We start from the raw sequence: 12,176 nt of genomic DNA, 5'->3' as shown, positions 1-12,176 counted from the left end.
AATATTGATTCACTAATAGGCAAAAAACCTTGTGGTTTAAGAATATACCTATAGCCAAAAGATATTTCTATCAAACTTTAAAAAGCAGGGGAATGGGGCAGCTGTAGTGAATGCACCAGGGGAGCAGGAGACCTGACCTCCTCTCTGAGATATTGTACTGTCCTACAAATCTGTCAAAATGCAAACATAATTTGAGTTGGTCTTTCACAGTCCAATTCACTTCCTGTGTAGCTTGGAAGAATTTGGGAGCATGTGCCTCTGAGCATATGGTGAGTGGTGGCAACACCTGCCATCTCCAAAGATGGAGAATTACATTTTTGGATGTTTGTTGGTGGTGTTCTTACTTTGCTTCTTTTCTCTATCGCTACTGTTTCTACAGAGAATCTAACCTAGAAAATTATATTTCTCTCAATATGCATCCTAGAAATCTGTCAATTTTTTTTTCATTTCAAAGCCTTTTTATTGGTCAATATCATATGATGGTGAAGACAGCCTTTTGTGTTTCAAACAAGATGTTATGCTCTATTTGGTCGCATTGAATCTGAAACTGCAGTTTGATGTAAAATCAGACTGATTACAATATGTTGCTTCTTAAGCAATGACTCTAGCTGTTGGAAAAAACAAACTTGGCTTGCCCAAGATCCATGTTTTCAACCTGCTATGCTTAAACTACTCCACTTAAGGAAAGGTGGGCATGGTCAATTAAAAACATAGAGCAGACCTAGAATTTTGCTAGAATATATTTCACCTCCCACTGTTTTATCTTGTGCAAACTGAGACACTCCTCATGTCCATTGGAAACTATTCTGCAGAACAGTCAGTGCCATTATTCCACATTTTTGGAGCTTGTTTGTAGTGTTGCAAAGTGTTGCCGTACTTATTGACAGAAAGAGAAGCAAAAGAAAATGATTTACTGTAGGAAACTTCACTAAAATTGCAAAGTAAATCAGACATATTAAAAGTGACTATCTGAACTATATCAACTGTTTTAATATTGTTGCCTCCTTCCTGCTAAAACAAGATTAGCACGGCACATGTCTTGTTTCTGTTTTTTGGACTGATTGCAGGTGTGGCCACCACTCACCATATGTTCATAGGCACATGTTACCAAATTCTTCCAAGCTACCCAGGAAGTGGATTGGACTGTGAAAGACCAACCCAAATTGTGTTGGCATTTTGACAGATTTGTAGGACAGTACAATATCTCAGAGAGGAGGTCAGGTCTCCTGCTCCCCTGGTGCATTCACTATAGCTGTCCAATTTCCTTGCTTTTTAAAGTTTCATAGAAGTATCTGTTGGCTATAGGTACGTTTTTAAACTGCAAGGTTTTTTGCCTGTTAGTGAATTTCCCTGCTTTTTAATCCGGGAGGTAAGAAATGGGATCCTGTGCAAGTTTGCTGAGAATGGATTGATCATTTACATGCTTATTGAGTTCAGTTGGTGGGGGAGGAGGGGGTGGGATCAGGCAGGAGGGGAGTGGAGGGAAGGTTTGATCATTTACATGTTTATTGAGTTCAGTGGAATATACTTGTGTGCAGTCATGCTTAGGATAGGTAAAACGGGCCATGAGGAGGGAAGCCTGGAGTGGGCAGGGGAGAAGGAAGAGGGGAGGAGAGGAAGAATGGAGGAGGAAGGGAGAGGAGAGGGGAAGGAGAGGAAAGGCAGGTCTGATTATTTCCATGCTTATTGAGTTCAGTGGGATTTGCTCCTGTACAGTCATGGGTAGGATAGGTAAAATTCACCATGGGGGAGGAGGGGGGGAGGGGAAAGTAGAGTGAAGGAAGAAGGGGGGAGAGGGGAGCAGAAGGAGGGGGAGGGAAGGGGCAAAAGGGAGGTGATGGGAGGGGGGAGGGCAGGTTTGATCATTTGCATGTTTATTGAGTTTAATGGGATTTACTCCCATGCAATCATGCTTGAAAATGAAATGGACTGCCTTCAAGTCGATTCTGACTTATGGCAACCCTATGAATAGGGTTTTCATGGTAAGCAGTATTCAGAGGTGGTTTACCATTGCTTTCCTCTGAGGCTGAGAGGCAGTGACTGGCCCAAGGTGAAATTCGTGGCTGTGTGGGGATTCAAACCCTGGTCTCTCCCATGTTGTAGTCCTAGGATAGGTAAAACTGATCGAGAGGGGAGAAGGAGGGGTGAAGGAAGGGGATGGGGGAGGGGAAGGGAGGGGGGAGGGAGAGAGAGAGAATGGGCAAGAGGGGGAATAGGAGAGAGGAGGAGGGGAGGGCAGGTTTGATCGTTTGCATGCTTTTTGAGTTCAGTGGGACTTACTCCTGTGCAATCATGCTTAGGATAGGTGAAACTGACTTGGGGGAGGTGTGGGTGGAGGAGGAGGGCAGGAAGGGGAGGGAGGGGATTGGGTGGGTGAGCACTGGGCAGAGGGGAAGCCCCTTTCCTTTCCAAAAGGAGAACATTGTGAACAGTATCTTCCCCCCCCCCCAGGGTTTCCCACACCTTTTTATTCTACACCAGGCACATGTAGCTCTCACCCAAATTTAAACCAAAGTTGTCCCTGGCCACATCCACACCAGGCCTTTATTTCACTTTGGACAGTCATGGCTTTTCCCAAAGAATCCTGGGAAGTGTAGTTAGTGAAGAGTGCTGAGAGTTGCTAGGAGATGCCCTGTTCCCCTCACTCAGTCAGTGTGGCTGACTTCAATCAGTGTGGCTGACTGTTAAACCACTTTGGCCACTGGAGCTCTGTCAGGGAAATAGCAGTCTCCTCTCAGCACTCTTCACAAACTACACTTCCCAGGATTCTTTGGGGGAAGCCATGACTGTCTCAAGTGAAATCAAAGCCTGGTGTGGGTGTGGCCCTTTTTAGGCAAGCCCAGCAGCTGCGAAACTGGCTTTTAGAACACGGACAGTTGGTTCTTACTGAGCATGCCTGACATTATCATTCAGTTCAATGCAAGTGAAGGTCAGAGTATGGGGCAAGGTCAGTAATAGGATTACAGGTACTCAGTGAACATGGCTGATTTTTAATTAATTTCAACAGATTACGAGAACTCTGAGAGAAAAAAGTCCAAGAGGTGTCTGGTTTTATTCTCTCTCTTTTTACGCTTTGAACTCTTGATTCTCTTTGTTTTGTATATCACTATGAAAATTTAAAGGGTTGTTAAGCAAGCATTTCTGAGTTCAGGACTATAAGTTTTGTAAGGTTTTGTTTTGAAATGAGCTTATGGGAAGCATCAGAATGACATGGGGGGTGTTTTCAATGTAACATTGCAGAATGCGAAAAATCCATGCTGACTATAGTATACAGCCACTCTTGTGGCTGTATAATGAAGGGAATGTGACAGTTGTCGTTATGTCTAAGATAGGCATTGCAAATAAATAGTCCTAACCTGGGAGTGATTCGGTGTGAGGCAAGGTGAATTGAATAAAAAAAATTAAGGAGCTGGTAGAAAATGGTGTTGGCAGCAGCCAGACCAGGAAATGATATCAGTAAAAAACACCCTTATTTTTTAAAAAGAGCCTTTGTGCCTGCCTGAGGTGTTTCTGTGAATATGGAGGGGTTGTTGAGAACCAGTATGGTATCATAGTAAGTGTTAGACTAAGACTGGAGAGGCCCAGGCTCTCATCCCAGCTCAGGCCATAAAGTTCATTGGGTGACCTTAGGTCACGCACACATTCTCAACCTAACCTACCTATCAAGGTTGTTACAAGGATAAATTGGGGGAGTGGGAGCACATGTATGTTTCTCTGAAGTCCCTGGAGGTAGACTGGGATAATAGTTGTTTAATTGTTTGATTTTACACTTGTAATCCCTTGTGCCACATTGAATTCCTCTGCAGAGCACACCCTGTCCTTCAGGAGAGATTTGGTGAGGGTGGGTTGTGGTAGGGAGGAGAGCCTCAAAATACTTGGCATGCATCCACAATGGTCACTGCAGGCTGCCTTTGAAATCCCAACCAGTGAAAAGCCTATAGAAAACAGTAGGCAACTTTTGTTCTATGGGAAGAAAATCCCAGCTTTCTGATTTTTCCAATAGATCAAGCACTATATTTAAAACACAAAATCGTTTTGTTGGGGACTTTTGATTCTCATGTAATTGGGGTTCTGCTGTTAACATCTTCCCTTATTTTTCAGGATTTTTGTTTGCTTTTGGTTGTGTTTACTCGGAGATGCTGCCCAATGTCTTATCAAATAATAGCTCTTCCTCAGTACTTGAGACTGACTAAATTAATTTAGTTTAATTAATTGAAAATGGAAATGGACTGCCTTCAAGTCGATTCCGACTTATGGTGACCCTATGAATAGGCTTTTCATGGTAAGCAGTATTCCGAGGTGATTTACCATTGCCTTCCTCTGAGGCTGAGAGGCAGTGCCTGGCCCAAGGTCACCCAGTGAGCTTCATGGCTGTGTGGAGATTCGAACCCTGGTCTCCCAGGTCATAATCCAACACTCTAATCACTACTCCACACTGGCTCCCATTTAATAAATTAGAGTAAATTAATTTATTTTGGGAACACAGTATGCAAAAGTGGAGAAGCTTAAAGCTCCAAGGCTCACCTAGCATGTGAAGTCTCTACTCAATTGTACATCAGTGCCTGATATGCTGCATCTGACTTTTGCTACTGCAGTTGCTCTTCCTGCCTAGCCCCACCTCCAATCTCCTATCTTTGAGATGAAGGCTGCACCCTCTGCGTTTCCTGGGAATGAGTCCTATTGGAATCCATAGCACTTATTTCTGAGTAGGCATGCACTGGATTCCGCTGCATAGAGTGTGAAAATCAAGAACAAGATCTAGAAGCAGCTGCCATTCTGCTGCTTATATTGCACACAATATCAGCTGTCAAGAAAAACCACATAACAAACAGAAAGGAGAGTAAGTGGAGCAGACGGGGAAACTAGAAGTTTTGTTTTTGTCCAGTAGTTGGCTGTATATGAGAGGCAAAGGGAAATGATAAGCAAGCAGAGATCCACAAATGTTGGTTGGCCACATTTCCCAGCCATTATTTGTGTTGCCTGCTGCACTCCCCCAATCCCCCCATCTGCTGGCAAAAGCAGAGGGGTTCAGCTTCACACTTCACTGGGACACAGTTAAAAAAAACAGGTTCTTGCTGCTTCTGAGTGTCTCAGAGCTCAATATGACACTCATTACTTCCCTCTCTTATTTTAATCCTGAGCTGAAACATTAACTGAGGAGGATCTTTTCTCACTGCTTCTGAGCATCTCCATCTTGTCATCATGGAACTTGGGAAGAAACGATAGCATTTAACCATGTTGTCAGATTGAGAGCCGCACCAAAAGCGCATAGCATATGGTGAGGGACAGGGGAGTGGCAGGGTGATTTACTCCCCTGGAATGGGCTAGGAGGTGCTCAAAATTTTTCTTGCAGATTCTGAAATATGCTCCAGCCCACAGTAGGGCCCCATTTTTCGGCGTTCTGCTAATACGGCGGCTTTCAATTAAAGTAAGGCCCCATGCGTACAGCACTTGTTCCTCTTTTATGGCATTTTTTGGGCGTCGGGTGCCATTTTATTGACGGAGTTCTGCTTTTTGGTGGGTTTCGCTTTTAGGCGGGGGTCTGGAATGTAACCCTCCGTATGAGTGGGGCCCTACTGTAAATGACCTTGATTTTCCCATTATAGAAAAGATTAGCTGCTCACCTTGTGCTTGAAAGCACAATAGGAAGTGGCAAGGCATTCTCTCAGTGCATCTGAGTGTCCCAGCCTGTTCAGGGTGACATGCCCCTTCCTTGTTTCCCCAAGTTCTCTGCATGTGCCAGAGGATTTGGAGAGGGGATGGATCTGTTTCTTCCACCTAGCAGAATAAAAAGAGGGCAGAGAGATTCCTTGCTTTGTCCATAAGTTCAGGATACAGGGAAGAGACTCCTCTCCAATGACCAGCTAGAGAGAGTGAATTTATATGGAAGCCTGTCAGTAAGGTGTTTCAGCTTGCACCAACAATTAAAAACCTTCATTTATTATACAGAGCGGAATGTGGAGCTCCTTGGGTCTTAGGAATCTTTCATTGGCACACAGAGCAGCCGAGGCTTCAACACGGGGACAGATTTCCTTGTGCTTGTTCTTTTTTAATGCCCATTTAAGAATGGAAACAAGTGTGTTCCTCCTTCATAGCTAATTCATCAGTGGAAATGTATTGGCTTCATCACAAGTTATCAAATAAATAGCATGCTGTGACTATTCCACTTCTCCCTTTCCATCTCCTCTACTTTCCAGCTGTAACCACCATGGGAAATATCTGTTGTCACTACAGGCTGTATCCATGTGTAGCTTAGCTGACACTGATGCTTCTCCATATGACCCCCATTCGTAGGTACAGGAGTGTGTGTCATGTGGATTGTGGACATAAGTAACTGACTTGTATGGATGAAATGGCTCAAGGTCTCTTGAGCCCCAGGTGAAGGGGGCAGAGAACACAAGTCTGATTTTTTATGTGCGCAGACAAACAGTGTGAGAGGACAATTCTCCATAGTGGTGGACATTGCCCTGATTACCCAGAAGCAATTGCTGTTTGTAATTGGAAGTATGTGAATGGGTAAATGCATACACAGTTCATTTTTCACCCTGTTACTAAAGACTTTTTAAAATTAGTCTCTTTAGGCTTTGTACTCTTCGTTTGCCAATGGCAAAGATCCCTCCCCCCCAACGTTCTCCCTTATAGTTATTTAAAAATCATTCCGCTCTGGAGTCGCTCTGTCTGGATTTAATTATATTCTCCTGGTGACATTAGAAGGGCAGTAACTTTAGATGCAGACAAAGCAGGTGGGCAGGGAAACAGAAGGTCTTATGTGCATTTTAAATCTAATTTTATTTCCTAAATGTCCCAAGTTTTGGTTCAATTCTTAGGCCTAGTTTCACAGAACTAGTTAAACTTGCATGGACTGCATTATTTTAGACTGCAGGTGGGGACTAGCATGCTTAAATACTTCTGCATAAGGACACAAAAATCCATCTACATAGAAATCTAAAAATGTTGATTTTTAACAGGCCTTTGAGTCCTAAGATGCCTGGAACGCAGAATGCAGATAACTGGGTTCTTTAAACATTGTTATTGATTTTAACATTTGATAGTTTTGTATTTGATTGCTCTATCCCACCCTGAGGTCTACAGACAAAGAGTAGGATATAAATTATAAACATAAATACATGATTCAGTTAGTGGCTCAATGGTAGAGCAGCTGCTTGCATGCAGAAAGTCCGTGGTTCAGTCCCCCATCTCCAAGTGGGCTGGGGATGTCTCCTGTCTTAAATCCTGGAGAGCCACTGCCAGTCAGTGTAGACAGTACTGAGCTAGAGATGGACAGTTTCATAGGTTTCCTAGAATATTTGAGAGAAGAGAAGGCTAGGCTAAAATCCTGTTCCCTGACATCTGCAGGTTTAAATGATATAGCCCAGCCCCAAGTTTTTACAGCCTAGTTTTCACTGATCTGACCAGCTTCCTAGGTTTGTATCCCCAAAGTTAAATACAGTGCCTTGCAAAAGTAATCAGACCCCTGACCAATGACCTCGTATTACTGAATTACAAAGGGTACATTGTAACTTCGTTCTGTATGATATTTTATTTTGAAACACTGAAACTCAAAATCAATTATTGTAAGGTGACATTGGTTTCCTGTTGGGAACTCTTTGTAAGAAACATAAAAAACTGAAACATGTTGCTGGCATAAGTATTCAACCACTGTGCTGTGGAAGCTTCTAGGTTACACCAGTGAAAGATACTGCCCTATCAAAGACACAATTATCTTAACATTGGCCTGCGCCTGTGAACTATTAAAGTTGCTGTCACATTGTCAGGATAAAAATCCCATTGTTGAAGGATCATTGGTCAGACTATGGATCTGAAGGAAAATGAACACCAAAGAGGATTCTACAGAATTGAGAGATAATGTAATACAAATGCATAGATTAGGAAAAGGGGACAAAATAATATCCAAGTGTTTGGATATCCCAGTGAGCACAGCTGGATCAATAATGAGATGCTGTTGGTGGGGGGGCTCTCTGCCCAGATGGGTGATGTCCGACCTGCCCTAGATGGGGTTACACTCCCCCTAAAGGAGCAGGTCCGTAGTTTGGGGGTCTTATTAGATCCGCTCCTGTCACTGGAGGCTCAAGTAGCCTCGGTGGCATGGAATGCGTTCTACCAGCTTCGGCTGGTAGCCCAACTACGACCCTATCTGGACAGGGAGAACCTCGCCACAGTTATCCATGCTCTGGTAACCTCTAGATTGGACTACTGTAATGCACTCTACGTGGAGTTACCTTTGAAGACGGTTCGGAAACTTCAGCTGGTGCAGAATGCTGCGGCCAGAGTTCTTACTTGGACTGAAAAATCTGATCGTATAACACCTGTCCTGGCCCAGCTGCACTGGCTACCAATATGTTTCAGGGCCAGATTTAAAGTGTTGGTTCTTACCTATAAAGCCCTTAACGGCATCGGACCGCAATACCTGGTGGAACGCCTCTCCCACTATGTACCTACCCGGTCACTGCGCTCGACGTCGAAGGCCCTTCTCCGGGTTCCAACGCATAGGGAGGCCCGGAGAGCAATAACTAGAGCTAGGGCCTTCTCAGTGGTGGCCCCCAAATTATGGAATGCCCTCCCTGACGAGATACGCCTGGCGCCTTCTTTGTTATCTTTTCGGCGCCAGGTAAAGACCTACCTCTTTGCCCAGGCATTTTAAATTTAATTTTCATTTATTTTAATTTTAATCTTTTGTCTTAATTTTGTTTTTAAAAATGTTTTCTATTGTATTGTACTCATACCCACATGTATTTTAATCTGTTTTTATGCTGTTGTACACTGCCCTGAGAGCTTGTTGCTATAGGGTGGTCTAAAAATGTAATAAAATAAATAAATAAAATAAGCTGCATCACACCATCCAGGCACTGCCAAGAAAAGGCCGTCCCTCAAAACTCAGTGCTCGAACAAGGAGACTTGTGAGGGAAGCCACAGAGAGGCCAACAATCACTTTGACGGAGCTACAGAGTTCAGTGGCTGGGAGTGGAGTAATGGTCCACCAGTCAACCATATCAAGAGCTCTGCATAACACTGGCCTGTATGAGAGGGTGGCAAGAAAGAAGCCGTTACTCAAAGAGTATCATCTGAAAGCATGTCTAGAGTTTGCCAGAAAGCATGAGAGTGCTCCAGCTGCGATGTGGGAAAAGTTTTTGTGGTCGGAAGAGACCAAGATAGAGCTTTTTCTGGCCAAAACTCAAAAGCGCTATGTGTGGCACAAACCTAACACTGCCCATGCCTCAATACACACAATCTCTACAGTGAAGTGTGGTGGTGGCAGCATCATGCTGTGGGGATGCTTCTCATCAGCAGGGTCTGGGCATCTTGTAAAAATCGGAGGAAGAATGGATGGAGCAAAATACAAAAGAGAACCTTCTTTGGTCCACTAAAAAACTGAAGCTTGGGAGGAAATTCACTTTTCAGCAGGACAGTGATCCCAAGCACAAGGCCAAAGCAATATTGGAGTGGCTCAAGAACAAAAAGATGAATGTCCTACAGTGGCCCAGTCAAAATTGTGATCTCAATCCCATTGAGAATCTGTGGCGCTCTTTGAAAATTGCCATCCACAAGCAATGTCCAACCAACCTGAACGACCTGGAGCAAATCTGCCAAGAAGGGGCCAAAATCCCTCCAACCCTTTGTGCAAAGCTGGTACATACCTACCCCAAAAGGTGTATTGCAGCAAAAGGTGACTCTACCAAATATGAATGTGTGAGGGTTGAATACTTATGCAAGCAACATATATCGTCTTTGTTTCTTGCAAACATTTCCCAACATAAAACCAATGTCACCTTACAAAAATTGATTTTGAGTTTGTGTTTTAAAATAAAATATCACACAGAACGAAATTACAGTGTACCATTTGTAATTTAGTAATATGAGAGCATTGGACAGGGATCTGATTACTTTTGCAGGGCACTGTATCTATATGCAGTCTTGTATGTTGATGACAGAAAACACACAATTTAATTTGATCCTTTCTGTTTTTCCACTGCTTCTTAATGTTAATGGTTCCTTTCCCATCCCATTACAAAGACATATGGCTGGTTTGAAGAATTTGCAGTAGTTGGTGTTGGGTGTTTGCTGTTTTGTGTCTGCTAGTGCTTTCCCACCAGTTCCCAGGTACAAACGTAAAAGGATAAATATGTGTGAACTGGACTATCTCACGCAGCAGCACTTCCTGTCATCCTGGCCATGCTTTGCAAAAATTGCTGTCAGACACATCCATGTGTATGAAACTGATAAAACATAAAAACTTTGTTGTAGCATATACTAGTGGTGCTGCTTTGGACATTACATGCCAAGTGTCTGATATTGGCTGTTGGAGCTGTGGTCACTTAAAGCAGCGGCAATATGACTCACTGTTCCATTCTGGGTCTTGGATAAGCTGCTTTGTGTATGCTGCTTCAGGAACCTGCCTGGCATGCTTCACTGGGGCTCCTGCCTGCTGGGGCAGAGCAACACGCTGTAGCTTTAACATATGGGGGAGCTCAGTAGCAGAACCTAGACTTTGCATGTAGAGGGTCCCAGGTTCAGTTCCTGGAATCTCCAGTTTAACAAGTAGGTGACGTGAAACACCTCTACCTTGCATCCCGGAGTAATGTTGTCAGGTCAGTTAGAGACCTTTGAGGTAGATGGACAAAGATTCTGACCTGGTGTAATGCAGCTTCCTGTCAAGATTTTAGACATTTGCATTTTGTTGTATGTAGCTTCGAAGAGAAAAGAATCTAAGCTTGGCACCTCCCAAGCGTGACAATTGGGCCCGCAAGGGGTAGTTGTACATCAAACGATGGGCTCCCTTGCCCCTCTTGGAAGAGATCAGTCTCTCAGTAGAATGCTGTGCAAAGCCTTTGTTTTTGTCTGTTGCTTACCGTTTTAGGCACACTGATGACAGTGGTGTGCTGGCCCTCCTCCAGAGTCACAGTTGGGAGTTTCATTTTCCTTTTGATCCGTGGGCTAAACAGTTATCAATCTCCCATAACTGGACTATTTTTTAGGCTGTGGTGTTTCTCGAGTCCAGTTTTGCCACATCTCCTCTGCCTCTCCAGCACTTGCTCCCCTCATTACCACTTCTTCACATATCCCACTCCTCGAAGCAAGAGCCCGTTCTTTCGAATGCCACTACTTCTTCCTCTCTGAGTGTATCCACCACTTCTTTAATTCTTCTCCCCCTTCTTTCTCCCTTTCCCATTCACTACCTAGCATGTGGTCACTGACCCTATTTCCCCTCATCTCATGACTCCTTTTCTAACTCTGTGTCCTTAGAGCCTTGTTGGACCCCAGCTCATCTTGCAGCTGTTTGCTGTTTTTGCTAGGTGCCAGGCCCTTCCATCTTGGCCCTTTCCCCAGAGCTTCCTTGCATGGCCAGGTGGTAGCTGTGAAACCTACTAAGCCCAGTTGAAGCTTGTTTCTTGAAAACTGAATTCTAAATTTTTCTCTCCCCCCTTTCACCTTATTGCTTTGACTGTTGCCTCCTAGAGAACACTACTGTCAGAATAGTTTACTGTGAACTATTTTTCATTAAAAATGTGTTTTATTCAATTTTTATGCTATTTTCAGCCCTCTTCCAAGCAGCTATTAAAAATAGTAAAAATTACTGTAGCAGACTAATGGGGTTTTCAGTCAGTGGAGGAGTGGGACAGACAGGAATGGGTTAATTCCTCCTGGAGGCAGAGGCAGCATAAAAAAAAGTTTAGCTGGTGACCAGTTGGAAGCAGGGAGGAACCTTCTCCCATTCTCCAGTTTTGGACTCTGCCTTCAGCGAGCAACAGAGTCAGCCTATTCCTTCTGGGGTAACGGGTCTCCATGATGCTCGGTTTGCCTCCTTGCCACCTTGTTTTCAAGTAAACCCACTAAGCTTTTATTATGGGGAGGGCAGCTCCCGCCCAAGCCTCTTCCCTTTTCAGCTGAGATTTTAATTATGCCTGGGGGGAGAAACAGCCCGTCTCGTGCCTCAGCCAAGGAAGACGGGTCCCTGAGCGGGGGGGGGGATCTACTTGTCAGTTAAGCAGTCCCCTAGTTACCCTCACCTCAGTGGCGGGTAGCATGCTAGACTCCCTGCCTGAAATAGTTTCTTTTTCTCAGCCCCCTTCTACTCAGCCGGGGGGAGGGGAAGATGCACACGTGACTCCTGCATGAAAAAGTATGCCAAATCTCACCATTGAGATAAGCCCTCTACC

The 12,176-nt window shown here is 44.2% G+C and overlaps 1 protein-coding gene across 2 annotated transcripts in view; it reads left to right on the top strand.

Annotated features, from left to right (window-relative positions):
* The window catches only part of ITGB1 (integrin subunit beta 1), a 57,587-nt gene that overhangs the window by 13,490 nt on the left and 31,921 nt on the right, over window positions 1-12,176 (top strand). The gene's annotated exons all lie outside the window — the stretch shown is intronic.

The sequence above is a fragment of the Rhineura floridana genome, chromosome 10 (genome assembly GCF_030035675.1).
Source record: "Rhineura floridana isolate rRhiFlo1 chromosome 10, rRhiFlo1.hap2, whole genome shotgun sequence".
NCBI classification, from domain to species: domain Eukaryota; kingdom Metazoa; phylum Chordata; class Lepidosauria; order Squamata; family Rhineuridae; genus Rhineura; species Rhineura floridana.
This window is presented reverse-complemented; position numbering and strand designations above follow the sequence as displayed.